The 23,904-nt window shown below is 36.0% G+C and overlaps 1 protein-coding gene and 1 long non-coding RNA gene across 29 annotated transcripts in view; one reads left to right on the top strand and one right to left on the bottom strand.

The window, feature by feature from the left end:
* The window catches only part of LOC145668699 (uncharacterized), an 867,338-nt gene that overhangs the window by 181,631 nt on the left and 661,803 nt on the right, over nucleotides 1-23,904 (top strand). The window contains exon 3 of one of the 3 annotated variants that reach the window (XR_014128070.1): nucleotides 21,146-21,241. The exons of the other annotated variants lie outside the window; for them this stretch is intronic. This is a non-coding gene — a long non-coding RNA (uncharacterized LOC145668699). The remainder of the gene's footprint in view (nucleotides 1-21,145; nucleotides 21,242-23,904) is intronic. 3 annotated transcript variants of the gene reach the window in all.
* The window catches only part of trol (terribly reduced optic lobes), a 1,284,884-nt gene that overhangs the window by 614,197 nt on the left and 646,783 nt on the right, over nucleotides 1-23,904 (bottom strand). The window lies entirely within an intron of this gene.

Below are 23,904 nucleotides of genomic sequence, written 5' to 3'. Positions count from 1 at the left end.
TGTACTCAATTTACCGACCCCAAAAATATATTTAATATCCACTCCAATCTCTCTCTACTAAAACTGGGAATGGCAGAATCAACAGCTTCCGTTTGTAACGTTGATTGTTATAGAGTAAAAACGGTATTAGAAAGCGAGATGCTGTTTTCCCCAAAGCGTGCCGTGAATATATTACAGCATTACTCTAATCTCTCTATTAACACTGAGAATCAACTACTTCCGGTTTTAATAGTGATCTCAACAGAACAAAGCTGTAATAGATAGCGAGAAGCGCTTTTCTGTACTCAATTCAGCGACCCAAAAATATATTTAATCTCCACTCGAATATATCTTTACTAAAACTTGGAGTATTAATTAGCAGAAGTTGTTTTCTCCAAAGTGTCCCGTGAATACATTACATCTCAACTCCAATCTCTCTATATTAAAACAGAAAGTGGTATAAAATCGACTACTTCCGGTTTCAACGGTAATCACCATAGAATAAAGCTGTAATAGATATCGAGAAGCGCTGTCCTGTACTCAATTCAAGGTCCCAAAAAATATTCAATTTCCACTCAAATCTCTCTCTCTCTCTCTCTACCGAAACCGGAAGTCGCAGAATCAACCACTTCTTGTTTTAAGGATGACCATTACACAGTAAGAAACGGTAATAGATAGAGAAGTTGTTTTCTGCAACCAATTAGGCGTCTCAAGAGTATATTCTACCTGCCTGAAATTGGAAGTGACAGAAATACGCTACCATTTTCACTTTCAATTTTAGTTGAGAAAATATCACGCCACACAAACCAAACTCATTCACGTTGTGTACACGTGACGCTACTACTTGTCTAAATTTTGATAATCCTTATTTTTTCTATATTTCAATATTAGCTGAAATGCCCGTTCTTTGCACGGGGAAAATAAGGTTTACAGAGCAGTGGGAATTATATTTCTGAGCTTTCGGCATCTATGGCCATTTTAGTTTGTCACATATAAGGAATGACGTCTCTTGGCGATCAAATTACTCGAGGAAATGGAAAGGGAGAAAAGAATACAGAGGGAACGAGGTGGCCAAGGACCTTTTGTGTTAGGTACTTTTCCGGCATTTGCCTCGTTTCAATGAGGAAATCTCAGGAAAAACTCATTCAGGATGGCTAACTTGAAAAGGTCTTTACACCCTCCGGATCGAATTACGTCTGAATTATGTTACCTATAGCAATGGTTCCCAATTATTTAGAGCTGTGGATCCTGTTTCTATTTTTAAGGCAGAGCACGGACTTCACGCCTTTAAATTTTGGTATCTGGGTAGTAGTAGTATGAGTAGTTCAGAGGTTTATTACAAACTTTTATTTATGTTAAAATCATACAACATATAATACACACATTTAAGGGATCTTCGGCATTATTTACATTTTCTATAAGCTATGAGATGTAAAGAATTTCAAATACCTCCATAAATTTGTTGGGAAAGACTGCTCTATAGTGTTGCTCGCGAGCTGCAGCGGCATTTCAGATTTTGTTTGAGAGGACAAGGTTCTTCATAAAAATTTCCCTCTCTTTTTTAGTAGTATATTAATATAAAATTGATTAGAGTACTTGTATTACTCATACTCAGAGGAGATAATTGCCGCCTTGATCTCCCCGAATGACGTTCCTAATCGAACAGAGCAAAATAACGTTCCATTGGGCGCCATGAGACTATAGATTTGAGACTGTCACATCTAGAAAAAGTGATATGAAAGTGCTTTTCCTTTGCGAAAAGTATACTATTGGAAGTATGTACTTGTATTGGAAGAGCTCTGTCTTGTCTCTCGTCTTGTGGACAACACTAATACCCTATTATCGGGAATCGAATCTAAGTCTTTCTCTTGAAAGAAGAACGCTAATAATTTAGGCGAGAAAGCTCTAATACAGACATCGCTCGAATCATGTGAATTCGATATACGTAAATTCATAGTTCCGTAAGAAATTTCCGATATAGATACAATTTAAGAAAGATACGTATTCACCATCTGGTAGTATTTAAGTCTTTAAAGTATATTTTGAGAGACAAATAGAGAGAGAGAGGCATGAACTAATTAATATTTAACTATTCTTGAACTATATTTATTTTACTATCGGCATAGTCAAATTACGTATTCTATTTATATAGCATATTATATTACGTAATTGAGTTTTCGCATTCCGGTATTATTGAACAATGTTGAACAATATTTTTCGAATATTTTTTTCGTGTTCTTACATATGTGCGACTGACAAATCTTAGGTTATGGTAAAAATTCAATTGATGCAAAGAGCCCCGGTACCATCTATTAACATACTGTCTATATCATCAAGAACTGTTTGTAACAACTATAATCGAGCTTATTTGATCAATTTGTTCATATTAAGAGTAACTTCCCTTGAAGTAAGGTAATTTTTCAACCATTATAAACAATATATATTAGTTGATAGTAGCCGACAGAATGTGTGAAACTACTAAACAAATACTACTACAACACAAATTTTGGAATCAGGATGGTTTGTGGAAGAGGGGAAGGAGTCCGTTGTTTACAGCGAAAACTTATTACAAGGCTAATGGTGTCATTATGAGACGGTCTGTGGGCGAATGAATTGCGTTTCTCGCAAAACGAAAATAGTTGTACAAGACTCGAAAGGTATGAAATGAAAGGCTGATTACCGCCGTGGATAGAAGCTACTGAAAGTCGTTAAATGCAGTGACACAGAAATTTTCGATAAAATCATGTTGCGCAAAACTCTCTTATTACTGAGATCGAGGTTTGGAGAGAGGGGGAGGAGAGACGGGATCTTCTCTCTCTCTCTCTCTTTCTCTTTCTTTACTGAGGACAATGACATTTTGCACGAGCCGTTGGCAAGGACACTAATGTATTTAAAGAGCTAATGTGCTAGTCTGGAGTACAATACCCAATATTTATCATGGTTATTCACCATTTCCCTGATTGCCCCCGCCAGTCTCAACAGGGTAATATCGGCCCAGATTCAAAGCTTAAAACTTAGTTCTGTCTGTCAAAAATTAATGTAAGTTGTACTGTGTTTGTATTCAGCTTACAAGGTTTGAAGGCAAACTTATTTTTCCCCATTACCAAGAAAGAAAAAAAAATAATAATAATTCGAATGCTTCAAAACCTCGAAGGCTCATCGAAGCTAAAACAAAATCCCGCCAGTATAGTACGAAACAAATTGACATACGCTTTTCAATTTCTATGTCTCTACGATTCTACAGAAATTTATCTCTCTGTCACTTACACAAACAATCGTGTGCTTTTCAATGTGTCCATTAGTGTTTCCAGTAAATCGGCATTAGAAGGCGGCATAAAGCGTATAGATGCATGACGTGAAAAGGATACAGTTTAGTCAACACATTAGCTGCCTGAATAGAGTGTCTACAAAAACAAAATAATCTCCTAACATGAATGTCTAAGAAGCTGTTATTAAAATCTTTCAGTTTTACGTCCCACGATTATGCCGGCTAGGCTAAAGGAGACGGTGATGATGAGAAATGAGTGGAACAAAGAAATTGGGAGGAAACGGGAGAACCCCGAGAAAAAACCCACACACGGTTTTTGTCCACCACATAGTTCACTCGGCGTGAGCGGTAATAAAACCAGGGATCCCAACACTAAAAGTGAACGCTCTACCACTGATCCACCGCGACTCCATGCTGTTATTCGTGCGTGCCTTATCAGCACAAGTTAGGCACAAAAACGGTTTTTTTATACCAGCATGAAAGATACGCAGGACCTCTAAGGAGAGCACAAAAATGGTTCAGAAACTTTTCATTGGAGCAGGAATCATTGGAGGATAACCTTTGCAGGACAACCAGCAACTAGTGCTCCTAAAATTCGAATAATTCATTATTCGAACATTCGAAAATCGAATACTTCTAACATTCATTCAGATATTCGGGGATTTTCGAGTAATTATTCGAACAAGGAGAAATTATTCAAATATTAGAAACGAATATTCGAAACGTATGATCAGCATTACCAGCAATCTTTAAATATGTTGCAATAATATCCACGGTTGAAACGGATAGAAGTCTTGCCAAATAATAATAACAATGTTTCAGTTACGTAATTAAATCATATGGTTTCATTGACACCGAATTAGTACAGTACGGAATCAGTCCAAATGGTCAATGAACTGACATTAGACAACAAACTTCAACATCCCAGTATGTATTTCTCCCTACTATTCCGTCACAACACAGATCCAGTATTGAATTCAGGCATGTTCAAAGGGGGTTGAGCCCCTCCCCTAGAATGTATATGCGCCCCCCTAGAATACCTATACACATGCACTGAAATATTGGCTTTTTCTGTTTAATATTTTCGGAAATAAAAGTCTTAAAAGCAACGATTTTTTAAAAAAGAAAATTAGTTTCTTCTTTTGCCCAACCTAATTATTCTAATTAACAAACCGCGTTCTCGTATAAAGTCGAAGTAAAATAAAAACCTGGAAATTAGATATAGACGCACACAAACGCTTTACAACGTTAGTTAGGGAAAAATGGCAATATGTTGGTTATTGCAACCGATCAGACAATAAAAAAATCGCGAATTTTGTTACGACAGATTCCTGCAGCTCAATTGCAATCTAGAACAGAGCTCCCCTAATAATTTTTACTGTCCCCCCCCTTATACAAAAGTCTGAATTCAACACTGCACAGATCTTCTTCTATATAGAGCTCTAACATGGCGGTGAGAAGTGGGTGTTGTACACTAATACCAAGAAGTCATATCAGTAGTTGACACCACAGTACTAGTACCACATACGTCAAAGCCTACCTTCCTCGTTGCACACAAACAAGTTATTGTTACATGTTTGGTGAACAGATGGTGGAACAGTTCAAGGTGGCAAAACAATTATAGTCAATGTATATTGTACCCAGTTTCAGCGAGTTGCAGTGGCGGATATAATCTGGGGGGGAGCCCGCACGGGTCATTATAAGAGGTTTTCAACCAGTACAATACTCGCTCTCATACAGCTCTCTCTGTGATTCTGAAGAAGATCCTAAAGCATATCGACTGAGAACCTATACCCATCCTCTGTATTTTCTAGACATCTCACCAATTCAATATCTCCTGTCCTTGACTAACCATATGAAGAAGAAACGATTCAGAAACAGGAATGATCTGGAAGGATCTACCTTCATCGTTTCCTAAGACACTTCATTCTGTTAGGCACTGAAATGCACTGGAATGCTTCTGTCTAGTTGGAAGGAGGTTGTAGACTCTGTAGACAATTATTTTCAATTAATAAATCAAGCGTTCTCACCACGGTAAAAATGTTTAATGTGTTCCAAATACACAATGGTTATTATCTAACATTCTTGGTTAGCCAATAATATTATCCTTCCACATGTCTCTTCCCCTACCGAAGGTTTCTTTCTTTACGAAAACTATTCCCAAACAACCCTATTGCCAATTTTTCCATGATTTGGAAAATTCCAAATTGTCTCCCGATTTCATTTAATCCGAAAACTCATATCTTCCACATTTGGAAAAAAGGCAGCCAAATGATGAATTCGATTTTGGAAATAAGGTAAAACTTCAATTCGAAAAGCTTATTTTGCGTTCTCCTCTCACATAGATTTTTTTTTTTTTTAATGAAGTTCAAGAGATTTTCTGTAATCTCTCCAAACATTTAACAGCTGTTCTGTATGTAATAAAATATTTCTAAAAGCCTTTTTGTTCATTAATTCATAATAAACCCTGCTGAATGTTTATTTTGTATAAAAAATGTAAGCCTGTCTTATATGCTTCCAGAATACATTTCCCATGGAGCAGGGAAATAAATACATAGGAATAGGAACGACTGACGTTCTACAAACAAAATTCTAAGTTTGTTTAAATTCTTTTAAATACAATTACCACTATCATTGATGGTCTTAGAGGATAACGTAACGAAAGAATCATAAACCAGAGATTGGTGTTCCCGCGGAGTTCGAACTTCATCTGAATTTAGAATTTTTAAAGCTCATTATGTTCTCTAAACTTCAGCATCGCAAGCTCAGAGTACTCATATTTTAGAGTTCCTCTGGGCTTTTAAAATTTCCCGAATTTTTTTTTTAATCTGGATTTTAGAATACCTAGAATACCTGTGGATTTCAAGGGTTCGGAATCCTAGTTCAAAGACTTCAGATTCTGCAAAATTCAATGCTTTTCTGTATTTCTAAATTCACAATAATTAAAAAATTCCCAGAAATCAAAATTATTCTAGCCTTCAGAATTCTCCGAAGTTCACAATTCATTGCATGATTTCACTATCTGACAACAAAAGAAGAAATACAGCTATGTTGTACTTCCTACAACAAGAACTGATATAATATGATAGATGCGCTGATGAGACTTCACTAGTTATGGGCACTTGTGATTGATAATATTTTCTTTCCGCATAAAATCGAGAGAAAATATGAAATTATCTGAAATTTTACTTAAACTTCATATAAAAGTGTTTAACCCTGGAAAGCTAACATGTTCAAAAAGTTACGTTAAAGCTAACGTATCGTAAAATTTACCACTGGTTATAAATCTTAACTACATACATATCCTTTACAAACTCGGACTTTAATAAGTACAGTTGGTAAGAATACATATTAGTGAACATTTTGCAGCCAATTTGGTTGTTCAAACTCTTTCCGCGCAATACACACAGCATTTCCCACGATGTTCTCAACAGATCGGCCTGTTGCAGCGGCAGCAATACATTGACGTCATTCTCCTCTTGGCTGATGGGCAAATCCCACAAATTGTGCGAGGCTGGTTTTTGGACTGGACAACATTTTTCTATGGCACCGGTATTTTCAGGATATTAGCAATGGATTGTCGGAGTTTTCGTGACAAATTTGAGTATTAAACCCATTCTTGGAGCCATCGCTCAATAAGAATGCTGTGAGTTTTCATGGCCAATTTTCTTGTAGAAAGAGGCTTTTGACCCATTTTCACAACGTTTTGAACATAAATGACGTATGCACTAACCAGGGTTATGTTTATCATCCCAAAGAAGACACACAAGGGCCATCGTTTGGTCTTACGTCTGCACGACATCTGATGGCACATTTGGTCCAGTGCATCAACGTCTCCTTTCGTTGCATTATAAGTCTCGTTAAGTTCACTGCCATCAATACGCGTTCGATTCATTTTTTAACTTTCCTTGAATAAATACTATAAAATAAAACCAAAATGTATCTGTAAGTTCACTCTAGAAGTAGAAAATAATAGTAAACAATATACAAAAATCCAAGTGTTATTTCTAACGTATCGTAAATCTTACGAGCGGCTAACGAGTTCATATAGAAATACAGCCGGAAACTGAGCAAAGTAAATACTACCCAACAATGCAGGCTTAGTAGAGAACGGAACTCAGCGGATGAGTCCATTTTCGCCGGGCGAGGGGAGTGAACATCACATACAACTCGCTCGTAAAATTTACGACACGTTAGCTTTCTTGGGTTAAACTCCTATGTATTAGGTATTCCCGTTCTACTGCAGAGAAACACTGATTGCATACAACAAAGGTTTTGAAAACAGAACAAAAACTTCTTCCATTTCAGCAGCTAATTACTGGTTTTCATTACTTGTTGAAAAGAAACGTTTTTATTTCCCTTTCACACAGGAATTCGGCTAAAATCAACATAAAATTGCATATAAAAATCAACAAGTGGATATATATACAAAATAGATACTTTTTCTCTAAAATGTTTTGAAAATAGTTTGCAAAATATTATAAAACTTTTCGTTTGTATATGATTACATATTGAAATCAAATTTAGATAAAAATTAAGAGAGAAAAAAAGCAATTCATTAATAATAGTAGAGGTAATGAATAACCCTGGGGCAATAACGTTATATACTGACTTACACAAAGAGGTAGAGAGACGGAACGGAAATCACAACTCATTATTTCAACTTGATTTGGTTTGTCTTTTTTTTTTTTTTTTTTTAATAAACAACGATGACTCAATTTGAAGAAACTAAATTACACATTAGTCTATATTTGTTTTCTCTTACAAATTTTCATTCAAAATGAAGCCATTGAACGAAGTGAGTGAAAAAAGTCGGAAAAAAAGCAATCTTTGAGTTCGAGTCGGTTGCTTCTCTCAGATAATTATTTACGAAACTCAATTACGTGTCATTTCCGGAACCTTTTCATGAATCACATTTCTCTCTGTGTAACCAAACTGATTCTTATTTGCAACGGAAGGGCTTCTTCCGTCTAGTTGATCAAAATTTTACAAACATACATATACGGTCATATACTGTACGTGTAGATGTAACTTCTTTGCGACGCGAAAATATTTGTTAGAACAGACACATTGAAGGACCCAACCTGTGAGCCGAACTGGTGCTCATGCCTATGTGTTTTGTCTTGTGATGACTTGGGTATGTTTAAAAGTACATAATACATATTCTCAGTTCTTTTCGGGTCGTTTATAAGACTTCTATTTTGGTTTATCAATATTTATATGTGAAGGAAATATCAGATGCTTACTTACAGCTTGACATACTGAAATTATATTATTTGTATGATTTCAGAAATTTTCTGAAACTACATTAATAACGGACCCATTTAAAAATTATTTTATAGCTCCTTCGTGGTTAAGTGGTTAGCGTACGCTCCTTTGACGTGGGAGACCCGGGTTTGATTCCCGGCGGGAGCTCATATGGTTCAGATTCCATGTTAAGGGTCTACACTACAGCGAAATTAAACTACCGCTGATTTTAGAGTTTTTCTTTAATATCTTCAAAGCAAATAAAAATATTCGAAAAGCAGAAACGCAGTGAACTTGACAATTGAATTTTGCATGTGATACCTTTACCACAATTCACCTATCTGCTTTTGGTATGCCGCTATTTACAGAACCCACAAAAAATGCTAAATCTATCTACAGTTGCAAATCGAAAGCAGATAGATGAGTTGTGATAAGGGTATCGCATGGAAAATCGTATTGTCTAGTTCACTACGTTTCTGCTTTTGGAATATTTTTATTTGCTTTGAAGATATTACAGAAAAACTCTAAAATTAACGGTAGTTTAATTTCGCTGTAGTGAAGATCCTTAATCAGTAAGTCCCTTTTCATATAGCATTACTGCTGAAAGGGATGTTAAACTCAAAATCAACTCCAACTCATTTAAATATTAGACAAGCTTGTGCAGATCTTAAGACAACTCTCTGAAAACTAGATTATTAAAACATGCATCTCCCCCGATCTCCTGATCTTTAATTAAAGCTCTACAATTTTCTTCACGCTCTACATGTTGAAAAACGAAAAGTAAACACGGTTTGAAAATCTTCTACAACTGCAGAAAGTATTGATGTTATGCCTGGTCAAAGATTCCTGTTGAATAGTATCGATAGGTTAATTCCGTTGGGTTTAATGTTTTCTTTTTCAGCATCGAGGGTACATGAGACGTGGTCCCGGATTCAAACCCCATGAGCTCACATCGGGAGTCGAATCTGGATCCCCGTGAGTGAAGGCGCATACTCTAACCATACAGCCATGAGGGAGCTTTTTCCATCAATTGTTATCGAGACGTATACAATTCTGCTTGAAATGAGTTACCAACAGAGGCGTCGAATTTTCCTAAACCCCTGAATTCGAGAAATTTACATGTTTTAATTACTTGTGTACTAATATACTAATAAAAAGCGTGAAACTCTTACGTCTGTGAAGAACCTAGCAGTCATTTCCAATCACGCAAACTGAAAAGTCACTACTGGTTGCCAAGTTTATCAAGATCAATTGTACCGAGTGTAGAAGTTAATAGCTGCCTATTTGTACTGACTGACGAATTATTTCTGGCCCATCTTATATCTCTGGCATGTTACATTTAAAAGCTACTTGGAATTTTTAAAAAATATTTATTTTTCGTGCAGACCCCTAGTACATGTTTAAGACAACCAAGTCAATATACTGAAGGAGTTTTGCAATAATTTTGTACTGATACACCCCACCTCGGGAAACATAATGTTAAGCTTCACTTCCGGTGAAGTTGAATTATTAGCTGGAAAGGGTTGGGATTAAATCATAGAACAATATGTACGTAGTTTAATTTCGAATATGTACCTGTACATGGCAGGGGAAGCTTGTTTGCTGTGTTATTACATTGAATCGCATGGGAATATTGAACTTTCTTTCAAAGTTAACTCGAAAGCTAGAAAATATGATATATCATTATGTTCCTCTGGTCCGCTCATTATACAGGGTGTCTCAAAAGTCCCCTGACATTGGGTAACTCTGTTATTGTCAGAGCTATGCAACAAAATATAAGAGCGGAAACCTTCTGCAAATGTCATGTTTTCAATCTGAAGTGAAGGATTTTTTTTTAAAATCGGACTTACATTTTATTGTAACTCTGATAATAGTTACCCTGTCAGGGGACTTTTGAGACACCCTGTATATATTTCAACTTTCTATTCGCTGTATGAATGCCTATCAAAACTGAGTACCATTATTATATTATTACCATTATTATTACTACTACTCTTCGTTATTATTATTATTATTATTATTATTATTATTATTATTATTATTATTATTATTATTATTATTATTATTATTTTAAAGCCCTAAAAATAAGTACCAGAGGATGTCAAGAAGTGGAGGCTAAGGTCTGACCACATCACGCGAAGATTGCAAAATTTGAGTCAAATTTTGTGGAGATACATTCTCTAAGAAATCTCGTTGATGAATAAATACTTCGAAATTACGTTAACATATTCTGCGTTTTGGAAGGTAGATGGCGGTAGAAGGCAGAAGCTATACCTTTTTTGAACTCCATTCTCCTGTACAAATTCCGTTCAACAACCTATGATAAGTACTAAACCATAGAAATGATAGATACGGAAGCGCTTATAAATAGAAGTTTAGCACGCATAGAGGTATGCATGCATGCCAGCCACGGTATTTTAACATGACATAAGGAGCTTGATGCGCTTCCGCAAACTTTTTTTTTTTCTATAAACATGAAGTTTCGCTTCCGTTGTGTCAGATTTGACGTATTGAGAGAGAAAGAGTGAAAAAAAAAAAACTACACATGGCATAACCTATTGAATGAAAGGGTTTGGTTAACTGGGAAGGCGTAAGAATGGACACATCTACATCTCGCTGATGCCCTTGTCAGACAAGATACCGGCACAGGTTAATCGTGATGTCATCCCAAAATTTGTCTTTCTCTTTTTTTTTCTTCTTTCTATGTTATGTATGTAGTGTTCTTCCCATTACGTCATCTTTGCACCCACGCAGCCCATCATCAGAACACTGCAGCGTTCTCTCAAACTAGAAGCTGTCCACGGAGTTTTCGATCCTTTCACCCGTCACCTACAAACAATGCTTCCAGACACCAGACACCAGATGATATTTTTCCCTTCAAGAGGAACTTCACTAAATTACTAACTCCGGATTATATTTCATGGTTGCCAGAGACTATTCTATTATCAAAAACGGTTTTAGTTTTTTTTGTTTTTTTTTTTAACTTGTTGACAATTGAGAGGTAAATTTAATGCAACCGTCGACAAAAACAGAACTCTACTATCACTTTTATGTCATCGATATGAAGTCGAATTTTCATGTACTTCGATAATTTCTTGTTGTTCTGTTATTCAGCTCTGAGTCGATCTAATATGGTGGAGAACGAAATTTACTATGAAAGGTTGATCTTACATTATGGTCTTCACTCCCGCCAGGGACACCACTTTTAAAGCCCGGCCGTGATTCGGAGCTCACATTAATAGTAGTTTCTTTCCTTCATAACCTTGGTGTTGCATAAGAATGTAGCTACTAGCTATATCTCTTACTCAAATTTCTTCGTTTATTTTTTTTTTCGTTTTTACGTAATTATCATCCTTAATATTGTCTAACAACTACAGTATGCTTGTTCCTCTTCCGGCATTACCTTTAACGATACCTTCCACTACATCTATCAGAACACTATTTCTTCTTAAAATTGTTCTATTACTTAAGTCATTTTACTTTTTCAACCCACTGATTTATGTGGAAATGAATTATTTTCTGTTTGAAATGAAAGGGGGTTTTTAATTGTTTTTTATTGCACTGATTTCTTCTTCAATTCCATTTAAATACATCTTACTTTATAAAAATAAATATGTACAAATTATATTTGCCATACCATTTTATAAGTGGACGTTTCTTCAGCCCTTCTTGTCTCCCTGTGTTTAGGCCAAGTCAAGAAATTCGGAAGGTCATCCTTATCAGTTATCACCATCATAACCATTTTTGGACAATACGAGCCGAGCCTGTCCCTGGCCAAGACAAGCCACCAAATATACCCATTTTTATTCCTTAGACCATGGGGTACTTGCCCCATCCAATTTGATTCAGATCCGACCAGTATTCACCAGGAAATAAAGCGCCACATACAAGTCGAGTCAATCAAAGCCCAGGCAAACCAAGACTGTCGCTGGCCGAACTCGGCTACTAAATACTAGGAATGGCCACAAAGATCCGGTTCCGCGAGGAACCGGTTCTCGGATATCCGGTTTTCAGAACCGGTTCCGGACATGGATCCGAAAACCCGGTTTCAGAACCGGATCTTAGGAACCGGTTCCAGACCTGGATCCGAAAACCCGGTTCCAGAACCGGATCTTAGGAACCGGTTCCAGACCTGGATCCAAAAGCCTTCAAAGATCCGTAAAGGAGGCACAAAGTTCATCTTCAAAACACTGCAAAGAGGACCATGTGCTTGTACCCTCCCTGCCCAGACCCGCTTGTGCCTCCAGAAAAAAAATTTGGTCCACCAGTGGGTGTTTAGCCAAATGAGTTGGCAACTTTGCCTGTTTAGCCAATGAGTTTGCCAGTTACCCAGTTTATTTAGCCAAATGAGACAAGCGGCCACCGCCTGGGCGCCTGCCTGTCGCTTCCGCCATTTCATCTTGCACACACTGTTCACAGTCTGCCAGCAGCTAGGGTTTAGCAGAGGGATGGTCACAAAGTTTCGATTCCAGCGGAACCGGTTCTTGGAGATCCGGTTTTCAGAACCGGTTCCAGACCTGGATCCGAAAAACAGGTTCCAGAACTGGATCTTGGGAACCGGTTCCAGACCTGGATCCGAAAAACCGGTTCCGGAACCGGATCTTCTAGAACCGGATCCGTTCAGACCTAGGAACCGGTTCTGGCCATCTATATATATAAAAGAGAACGTACAAATCCTTTGTCCGCTCATCACGCTAATACGGCTGAACCAATTTCTTTTATTTTTGGGGGGTTATTAGGATTTGGACCCTAGATGGTTTTTATCATATCACTTTAATTTTCAATTACCAGTGTCTTGAGATAATTGACCATTCAGGTGTCCACAAATCCTTTGTTAGTTCATCATAGGTAAAAATAAACGTATTTATATGCAACCCGCATGACCGTGTCACTCGGCGGGTTAACATAAATGACAGGCGATATACAGCGGAAAATAGCTTGAATCTTCTGTTTAAAATTTTTTAATTGATTTGCTTATTTTTACAGACACTTTTACAATATGCCAGCACCGGGATGACCGCAGCGAAGCGGGGCGGGTTAACATAAATGACAGGCGATATAATGTTAAGATTTACTGCAATCTTCTATGGTTTTTATCATATCACTTGAAAGCGAAAAAGTAAAAATTATCTAAGTAACAAAGTTTATTGCGTTCCGGGGTGACCGCAGCGAAGCGGGGTGAACGCTGCTAGTCCCTACTAAATACATCAATCTTCATTTCTTAGACGATATGCTACTTGAGAATCAAATTTAGTTTAGATCTGGCCAACAGCTACCGAGTAATAAAGTACTACATACAAGGTAATGTGAGCCGACCCTGATGTCCCTGGCTGAACCCAGTCACCAAAAATAGCGACCATGGGTTACTTGCGCACCATATTTGGTTCAGATTCGGCCAGTAATTACCGAGTATTAAAGTACCATATACGCACACGCACATACCTGGAGTGAAACCATAAGCTCCCGTACACTTATGCCGGGAGCTGCTGATTAGCTTTATTGTAAATATAGTGTAATGTGTACTTACAATAATGATTTCCTTTAATCAAAGAAGAATTATGTTTTCTTAGCAATAAGGAAACCAGGCGATTAGTCTTTTTTTTTTTTTTTAATTTCGCACAAGAAAGAAAATGGACGATAATTTACACAAAACAAGGCAGTGGGCAGTTGGGAAATAACAATTCTAATTGGCAAGGGGGAAAGGTAGCTCAGTGGTAGAGCACTTAAATTTGATTTCACTGATCTCTAGTTTGATTCCAAAATGTGCTAAGGTGTGGTGGACAACATCATGGATTTTTCAAGAGTTCTCCCACATTGCCATTCCACCAATTCTTTCATAAATCATTCTCGTATGTTTCCTTTGGCATAAGGAGCATAACCGTAGAACCTTAAACAAGAAATTTCATGGAAGCACGGTGGCTCAGTGGTAGAGCGCTTACCTCTGGTGCATGGGCTCACTGGTTCGATCCCCGGCCAAGTGAGTTTGTGCTGGACAACATCGTGTTCACAGGGTTTCTCGAGGTACAGCCATTTTCTCCCACTTTCTCATTCCACCAATTCTTCCATCATCATTCACTTGCTTTAATCACCCGTCTCCTTTAGCCTAATAGGCACAATCGTGAGACGTCAAATTCAAAGATTTAATTTCAAACAAGAAAATTTCATTTGTACAATTTTAAATGGACTATCTTGACACAGAATAGGATTTAGTTATAAGCCCTTTTGCTTCTGTGGCGATGAACTTGTGGACCTTCGTAAGCCAAGGAAAAAAAATCATTATGTAACTAACTATCTTTGGGCATAAAATAATGACTAAATTCAAACAGGCTTTCTCATCTCTTATCAAAGCTGGTAAGTACAAACAAATCGTAACAACTCGTCTACAATGTAAACTGTAAAACATTTTTTGAAGAAAAGGAAATACGGTGTTGGAATCTCACCTTAAAAGTGCGTAGGCTTTAAACATAGATGACGAACGTGATGACGCATCATATTACACGTAAAATGCCGGTTCCTGCGTGTAACCAGCATTTACTATTTGCTTCTCCACGAATCGTATATATATATTTTGTTCCCAGCGTATGTCCTATGTCTGTGTGTGTGTGTGTGTGTATGAGCCAACTTCCATTATTAAGCACTGATTTGTATGCGATGCACAGGGTGGTTGTTTGTATACCAAGAGGGCGTATTCCAGGAATGTTATGAATCTTAGCGCAATACTCTCTATATTACAATAGATGCACGTGTGAGTGGAATGCTTCTACGTGAGGTAGTTTAGAACTGTTTGTTCTCCTTCCTTGAAAAAAAAGAAAGAAAAACGAAAAGTGACTTTCGTAACAAAAAAGAGGATAGTCTAGCATATTTTACTTCAAGTGTTGAATTGACCATGTTTGTAGTACTTAGTACTATGGGCTTAAGTTGTGCTTATGATGATTAAAACCCAACTTTGAAAAAACTTGAGTTTGCTTTTAGGTTTTTGTTTAAAATAGGAAACAGGGATCGAACTAAGAGATGTCAAGTAAAATGTATAACTTGTAAACATAAGGCATTGGATTCAAATCTTAGCATTGGGGGCCGCGGTGGCTCAGTGGTAGAGCGTTCACCTCTGGTGCTTGGGGTCCCGGGTTCGCTCCCAGCCCCCGCCAAGTGAACTTTGTAATGGACAAACACCGTGTGCGTGGGTTTTCTCGGGGTTCTCCCGTTCCCTCCCACTTTCTTCATTCCACCATTTCATTCATCACTCATCTTCTCCTTTAGCCTAACCGGCATAACCATGGGTAGCGTTGTAAATAGAAAAAAAAACGGTTCGTATTTTTTCAGAAATGTACGTTTTTTTTAGAAAAAAAACATTGGCTCTCGTTTTTTTCTAAATTTCGTTTTTTTTCAAACAGTCATTTGTAATGCATCTTACGTCTATTTAAGTATGAAATATTTTTATGTAGGTGTAATCACCGTAAAATGCAACATAAATTAACCGCTAGATACTGATACGCTACAAATATTTTACAATTTACATGAATACCATACCTATTAACAATTCGGGCTTCAGCAGTTTTCATCAATATCAACTAAGAAATAAAAGTAGAAATGAAATTTTGTTTTTTCGCGAATGCAGGCCTTTAATAAGTACGAAAATAATGTCACGAGCAGTATAAAATTCCAATAACTTGTCTAAAGGTAAAAACTAATACTAATTTGCCTAATAGTAAATAATTTGTCGACTAGATATATGAGATATGCAGAGCCGGCTCTACCATATATGCCGTGGCGTATTTACGATTTTGTTTCGGAAGGGGCTTTGCTAACTTTCGGGGGGATTTGCCTGAAAATGTGAAAATTCTGCAAGATATTTCATATACTTTACTATAGTAAGTAAGATGTCGGGGGGAGGGCTTAAGCCCAGAATCTCCCCTAAATACGCCACCGTATATATCAGAGCTGTCCAAATGGCGGCCCGCGGGCCGCATGCTGCCCGCCAGACCATTTTCTGCGGCCCACAAAGCTCTCACGACATACGATTGTTATTACTGATTACATTTATGTTCATTCTTTTAATGTTTCCACTCTTCTTTCGAAATAAGGCATCCATTTAGTGCTTCTGTACAACAAAAAGACCCGGACATCCAAGGCAACACTGGAGTCGTTAATGTAGCTATAGGCTAAAAGGAACGATTACTTCAATTAACCAAATCAAACCAACCATAACAATTCACCATGAAAATTGTGAAGAATCTCTTCGGAAGCCGCCTTGGAGATTCTTCTCTTTTACATCTGCTGCCTCGCAATAACAGGATAGGATGTAGATATCCCAGCCCTTGTAAACTCTCCAAGTTACCATCATTTATCCCATTGAATGTAATATTTCAAATACATTTTTATATTTTTCTTTTGTAGTATAATAATAATAATAATAATAATAATAATAATAATAATAATAATAATAATAATAATAATAATAATAATAATAATAATAATAATAACAATAATAATAATAATAATAATAATAATAATAATAATAATAATAATTATTATTATTATTATTATTATTATTATTATTATTATTATTATTATTATTATTATTATTATTATCTGCGGCCCTCCACCTTGCTAGCAAAGACGGTTATGGCCCTCAGGCTCATTATAATTGGACACCACTGGTATATATGCAACACGTGCATTTGCGTGGAACGGCAAGATTGGATGGTCCGGCAAAATCTGTCATAAGTATATTATTTAAATTAAATATTTCTTGTTTAAAACAGACTTCATGATGATGGTAGTTACATTTACTAAGCTGACCTATTAGAATACTACATTCATAAATTATGTTTAGGTTGCATTAGTTTAAGGCCACATGGACAATCCTAAAGCAAATGGTCGAATAAATCCGAGCACAAATTGCTTGATTGTTGTCAAATGCAAGAATTCAATTCTCGAATAGTAGTGAATATCTGTTCCATTTATTAAGTTATCACAGTTTTGATATGAAAGTAGTCTTGTTTTTGTCAGAAGCAAGTTCCTTATCATTGAAGATAGAAACATTTTATATTTTAAATGTTAGAAGATGTAGAAGAAAAATCAAGAAATAAAGAGAAAAGAGCAAGTTGCACTCGAATTGCAAACTGATACATTGAGATTGAAGCTCGATAGTGAATTCTATAAAAAGGATTACCATCTTTCCTCTGCAGGTGTGTTTGCTTTATCTTTCACTATCATAATAGATTAACACTTAAAGAAAAAACAGACACAACGGAATTGCATTTTTAGTAAGTATTTAAGCCTTTCTGAGTGCGACTGCACTTACCCTCACCTTTGTTGTTCATGCTGGAGTAACATACTTAAAATCATGACTTCTAAGATTTGTTCTTTCTGGAAAAAGGGGGAGGCGGCAAATTATGCCATTGCACGAGGCGACAAATTGACTAGGACTTGAATATAGGATGACTCAATTTGAAGTAATGCAGGGTGTTTCAAAATTAATATTAGGGTTTTGAAACTTCGTAGTATCTATTACAATTAACTTACAATTATAAATATTATATCAAATGAAAGAGCAACTCAAACAGTTTTGTACGCACGCATGTACATGCATTGTTTCTTCTGTCTGCCGTTAGAAAGAGCAAGTAGCAAAGATGGAGACTAGAGAGCAGAAAGCTTTTTGTGTTTTAATAAAGACTGAACCTGTACAGTGCAACCGTCTGTGTGAAGAATATTAAGGAGACGCTTGCAACTACGTCTTTATTGTTTGCAGTTGCTACAGGTCTAAAGCCTACAGACTACGGTTTACGTGCCAATTTCGCAAGTGAAATATTCCTGCATAACAATGAAGATTTTCTGGATCGTGTCGTCTTCAGTGATAAATCGACTTTTCACCTAAGAGCTAATGTGAACACTCATAATGTTTGCATCTGACCGTCAGCAAATCCTCAGGAGATGGTACAATTGAGACGAAACTCCCCTAAATTGTATGTGTTTTGTGCCATGTGGCGGAAAGTTTATGGGCCTTTCTCGCCTATCGACCAGATGTGTGCCGTGTGACGAATGAATCTCACATTGAACACTTGTAGCAAAGACTGTTTAAGGTGCTCTTTTACTTGATGCATTGCTTATAATTGTACGTAAAATGTAATAAGTACTACGAAGACTTAAAACCCCAAAATTTATTTTGAAACACCCTACATTTCTCACCAACAGTGTTGGAACTAAGATGTAAAAAGGAGAGAAAATTTTCCTTATAAAGTTATTGTTTACAACGATATTATTGTTAGTTGAGACTATAACTACAACAACAACACGAGTTAATAGTCAAAAAAATGTAATCAAATGTATACTCGGTGGCCCAGGTGGCCAAAGTGGCACACACAGGTGTGTCACTTGTTTAATCCGCTCCAATGTGGACACTAAGATATCGGGATATTATTCTTGCAAAATGTGGTTGGACTATAGTTTAACATATTAATTTCTTTTTCTTCTGGTGTGAATTTCCTTCTCAAATTTCACCCCAGTCAAAAATTCGAGAAGTTTCTAATTTCGAATTTCCTTTACTTTTTTCCCCCCTGTAGCTTCCTTCGTTGTAGAAAGACATCCTTAAGACTTGTCAGGTAGATACCTCGGATGGATACCTAACTGTTGACATCAAATGGGCGGGCCTGCGCGCAGTGTTGCCAATTAGGGAAATTAAAATTCTCCTATATTTGGGCAAAAAATTAGGAATTTTTGTTTATAAATCCGTACCTATACGTCCGAGTGCAAGTCAACTTACGCCAATCGAACATTTGTTCTCACTTAACAAACGAAAGTACAGATCGTTACAATGGGGTAATTAGGGGGCGCACGTAAAATTCGTATTTAGGTTCTAGCCTTTGATTTTTCTAATTTTCCCTTACTTTTCTGTTTACCGTAATATATTTTTGGTAATTAGAAGCTTTGTTCCTTAAATATCGCCATAATACTTGTAGGATATATTATTGGAGTACCAATGTTTAATTTAAGATAGTTTGCGTCTGTTTGGTAGCAGTGTTGCCAGCTACAAAATATTTTAATTTCAGATTTTAGGGGGAAATTTTGGAAAAATTATATGTTTTGTTACTATTATTTCCCTCTTGTTGGCTATATCGGAACAAACGTACCAGTATCTGGAAGTCTCATCTTTGCTCTACACAACCCACTATAGAAAGTTTCAATAGGATAATTAGGGGAAGTACAGTTGAGGTTTACAGTGGACCTTGTTCTCTAATTGGAAAGATAACTGTGATTTTTTAAAGGTAGAATGAGATATTTTTTATTGACATGCTTACTTTATTAGATATCGTCACAATATTTGTAGGATTATTAAAGGGATACCAAAGCTTATTTTAAGATAGTTTGTGTGTGTCTGATAGTAGTGTTGCTAGGTACAAAAAATTTTAATTCCAGATTTTAGGGGCAAATTTTGGAAAAAATTCTCGTTTTTATTCCTATTATTTCCTTCTTGTTGGCTACATTCAAACAAATGTACCAGTGTCTAACAGCCTCATCCTTAGCCTACACAGCGCACCATAAAAAGTTTTACTAGAATAATTAGGGGAAGTACAGTTGAGGTTTATAATAAACCATGTTCTGGAAATGGTAAGAAAATGGTGAATTTCTGAGGTAGAATGAGATTTTTTTTTTAATTTCATGCTTACTTTGTTCTATATCGCCATGATACTAGTAGGATATATTCTTGCAGCACTACGGTTTATTTTCAGATAGTTTTCGTCTATCTGATGGCAGCGTTTCCAGCCAAAACAATTAATTCCCGCTATTAGGTGAAAAATTCGGAAAATTTCCCTTTTCCCCTCTATTATTACCCTCTTACTGGCTACATTGAAACAAACTTACCACTACCTGAAAGCTTCCTTTTTGCCCTACAGAACGCACCATAAAAAGTTTCAATAGGATAATTAGAGAAGCTGTACCCCGGCATATTTGATTTTTGCTTCTGAGGCGTAAAAAGTGTCAAAATTTCATGTGTATGACAGAATTTTTTCTTTCCCTCTTTGAATGGAAGCCAGCGACTTCAGGATTTCACTGTGCCTTGTCAACACACCAAAGATGTTTTTTGGTGACTTGAACCCATATAGGAGCAGTGGTGCTAGAAAAAATTTTTTTTGAATTTCGTTTAGGGAATTTTTTGTAAATTTTCACCCCTACATTTCCCTCAATAATTTCCCACCCGTTGGAAACACTGCAATACAACTTACACCAAAAGTAGCCACATCCATTTTCTTAAAAACAAGGCCTTAACCATATCAATCGAATGAATAGTTTTTGAGCAATAAGTCACTAACTGGAAATGTAGGAAAACGCCAAAAATGTCCTGGGGTCGAAAGGAATAATCACACAATTTTGCTCGTATAGGTACAAAGAAACAAACGATTTGTAAGTTACGAGGGCTTCGACTCAAGTTCTATTGATTATTTCAATAATCTGCAACATAAATCAATAAATAATAGTTGCCAGAAAAAAAACAGACTTTTGAAAAAAAAACATGAAAAAGAACGATGTTTTTTATTGAAAAAAAACTTCACAGAAAAAAAACCGTTTTTTTACAACACTAACCATGGGACGTAAAACTCAAAGATTTCATTTCATTTTTTCAAATCTTAGCACTGTTCACTTTTACTTTAGTTCTCCTAGGGCATGGCTGTCTACTCTGGGATCCAAGAATCAGATGCAGTGGTATCGAGTGAACCGGAGAGTGGCATTCCTTTTAACATGGGATAAGTAAGTATAAAATTTGCTATCATTATTATTTGTGATATGAAGACATGTTATTTGTATTATTTCCTATCCACTTAAAATAATAATAATAATAATAATAATAATAATAATAATAATAATAATAATAATAATAATAATAATAATAATAATAATATCCTATACTGCGGAAAAAATAATTTTAATCTTACAGATTGATATGCAAATTTAAATTCATTTAACCATTTCCGACGCAAGAAAACAAAATCTTACAAAAACACTGATATATGTGGGTGTGGGTATGTGTAAGCTAAACGTGGAAAAAGAAGTGTTATCTCGGAATAATTATGTCACAGTATATAACTAGAACGGCATGTACAAAGTGAAGGAAAAAAAGAAAAAAAAAGTGTTGAGAGGTTTGGCCTGGATACACACGAGGGATGCTGAAAAGATGTAATAGAAATCTTACATTCATCATTTTATACGGTCACTATTCCACACTCCATCCCTTTTTTTTTTTTTTTTTTCATATAAGAAGCAGCAGCATATCATAGTCGCTTGATGGTATCTCTATTCTTCATGTATGCTCTGCTAAAAGCCAAAGGCATGTCTACATCCCTTAAGAAGTTTTTTTTTTCTTTCTTTAAAAAAACTCTTATAGTCCAACTACGGAACGGATACGTAGTTAAATGATTCGTCTCGCCTGCTACAACCTGGAAAACTGGTCCAGCTGAGTTGAAAAGCGCGCACCAGACATGCAGAAGACTTTTACGAATATCAGATCGTTGACCTTTACCATTGATTTGAACACGATATAGCTGCTGCTTTTTTGGCTCAAGGAACAAAGTCCGTTTTATCACATTGCATCTTTTTTTTCTTTATTTCTTGTTTTAAATGTTAAGAGAAACCTCTTCACAGAACATCACACCAATTTCTTATATGTTGAAGCGTTTAATGACAATCTCACACACAGATGGTATCGAGAAATGCGATTTTACACAGCATTAATATATTAAAATGTGTTCCTTCTCTTATCTTACAAAATGTAAACACATACATTCATTTTACAAAGATTTCATTTGTACTATGTTCTCCCACCGACATAACTTAACTGTCAAAATGTAAAAAGGAAAAAAAGAAAAAACTTATTTTATGCCTGGAGTGTCTGAAAAAAAAACAAACAGAAAAAATGTTACACAACACAACAATTTTTAATTGCAGAAGCTACATACATACGTGTAAACATCTTTCAAACTAATTCTTTCCATTCCCCTTTTCTTTTTATGTTTTCTTATCATACTTGCAATCAAACTCGTACTACGACTTCTGTCAAAAAGAGATGATGATGATGATGATGATGCTGTGTGTGTGTGAGAGAGAGAGAGAGAGAGAAAGAGAGAGAGAACATAACTTGTGTGTTCATAAAATGCTAAGTCATATTTTTATTATCACAATCTCACTGTTCTCCTGTATTGTGTAACTTTTTGTCAAAGGCATATTTTGCCATTCTGAACACAAACTTATCTATGAAGGTTGGTAGTACAGTATAAAACTAACCTGTGCGTTAAATCACAACATATATTTTTTTTTTCAGTTGTATAGTATACTGAAAGTTAAATTAAATTATTTTTATTTGAAGATTAGTAAAAAGGAGTTAAGTCAACAAAATAAGGCTAGATATAAAACTGAAATTAATCAAGATAAGAAAAATGAAATAAATAAGTCTGAAAGATTTGTTTTAAAAAATTACTTTTCGCATCTTTAAGAAAGAGAAATATTTAAGTTTTACATCTCCCAAGGTTATGCCGGCTAGGCTAAAGGAGACGGTGATGATGAGAAATGAATGACATGGTGTGATGAAAAAAGTGGGAGGAAACGGTAAAAACCCCGAGAAACCCACGCGAACGGTGTTTGTCCACCACAAAGTTCACTTGGCGCGAGCTGGGATCGAATCCGGGACCCCATGCACCAGAGGTGAACGCTCTACCACTGAGTCACCATGTCCCCTTTCGCGTTATTTAGATCACTGTACTAATTTGAAAATATCTCTTTTATACAGTACTATGTAGGCCACGTTTCATATAGTCTCCAAAAGGTACTGTAAAGCTTAGTCAGTCAAAGTTGTGTGTGTATTGTATTTAATTAATAAAAGGTACCGGTACGAGTTACTGCACTCAAATTTCTGGCTCCAATTCCTTGAAATAAATCATGTCGTGCTGCTGTTATTAATAAAACATGTTCTTGTGAAATACGAACAAAATCATAAGGCGTTTAAGGGAGAATTCGCCAAAAGAAAACTCACGACTACAAGTAAAACTCACCTTGTAGATTTTTCCATAACAAATCACTTTTATCGTATGTTACGGCAATTAATAAAATATTTGTTTATAATTATTATTGGTCCGAATATTATTTTTCTCGATTTGGTCCGAATATTACCGGTATTTTTCAAAACTCTACTTACAAAAGTTTGTCAGCCAGTATTCAGGGGAAATTACGTATCTTTTCTTTTCTTTTTTTTTTTTTTACTTAGTTAAAATTTAATTTTCGTATCTATACAACACAGCAGGCAAAAGTACGTTTTTTTAAAAAAAAAAAAAAAGTTAAAGCCCAAGGTTCGCATTCATACAATAAAATAGGCAAGAATATACTTTAACTTGTGCAAAGTCACCCCACTTTTATATCCATAC

Source organism: Thermobia domestica, chromosome 13 (genome assembly GCF_964235325.1).
Source record: "Thermobia domestica chromosome 13, izTheDome1.hap1.1, whole genome shotgun sequence".
NCBI lineage: Eukaryota > Metazoa > Arthropoda > Insecta > Zygentoma > Lepismatidae > Thermobia > Thermobia domestica.
This window is presented reverse-complemented; position numbering and strand designations above follow the sequence as displayed.